Genomic DNA, 1162 nt, shown 5'->3' with positions numbered 1-1162 from the left:
TCGTGAGTCGACTCATGATAGTCATGGGTCGACTCATGGACTAGAAACTGCATACTCTGACTCAGCTGCATATGATGAAATCTAGCACACTCAACCTCATTACTGATGTACATATACATACTCAATAATCTACGGGGTCTTACAGTCATGCTGGCTTCCTGCTGGTGTACTGTGACAAATCTTTCGCTCTTTGTTCGATCTTGTTGTGATTGTAACATGTACTCCGAACTCTGCGCTACTTTGGCGCTCTCGAATCATAATGTTCTCCTTTCTTATATACATATACATTTCGCAATAATGAATGCTAGTTAGCACATAGCAACATTCATACTTAACGATCTAAAATGATAATATTCTTACTTAACCCCAAATCTAACGGAACTAGTACATCGGGCGAAAAATCCAAACAATGAACCCCCCATGTATATACCATGTGTTCCGTAAGATTAAGAATTAAGTAAAAATACCCTCATTCTAGTGTTAAATATAAGTATCAAAATATATATGTAGATATAAATATTCAAGTAAGAAGTCATATCATAAATACTTTAATTAGTTTTACCTGCTCGAACAAGTGTGGGTAGTCGCGTCGCATGTCCTCCTCGCGCTCCCAAGAAGCTTCCTCAACTCCACCTCTATTCCATTGAACTTTCACCAATGGAATCACCTTGTTCCTGAGTAGTCAATCAAATACTATAGTGCCTACTGCGGTTCGGCTCTGCATGCCCAGCTCTCTAGGTACGAGTTTTACCTCGACCACATCCTCGTTTCGATATTTATAATATCAAAAAGAGAGCTTAATTATCGCAGTAAATGAGATAGCAAAAAAATACATATATATATAACGCATCACAATACGATTTTCACAACAATTTAGTATTCACACAAATACTTTAAATTTACATAAAAAAATATCCTCAAATTTTGAGATATACGCATATATCGTCCTCACTCATACTAGGAAATCCTTAGCGGACTCTATACATGAATCCTAAGAAACTCTAGTCTAGCTCCACGACTCGACACAGAATGATCCTAAAGATACTGGAACTAGAGCTCTGATACCAACTGTGACGCCCCTGGGTTCACACAAGGCTGCAGTCCGAAGTGAAACCAGAAATGTCAAACCTGCCATGCACCACACCGTGCAATAACATGTTTC

The sequence above is a fragment of the Asparagus officinalis genome, chromosome 5 (genome assembly GCF_001876935.1).
Source record: "Asparagus officinalis chromosome 5, Aspof.V1, whole genome shotgun sequence".
In the NCBI taxonomy this organism is placed as follows: Eukaryota; Viridiplantae; Streptophyta; class Magnoliopsida; order Asparagales; family Asparagaceae; genus Asparagus; species Asparagus officinalis.
This window is presented reverse-complemented; position numbering follows the sequence as displayed.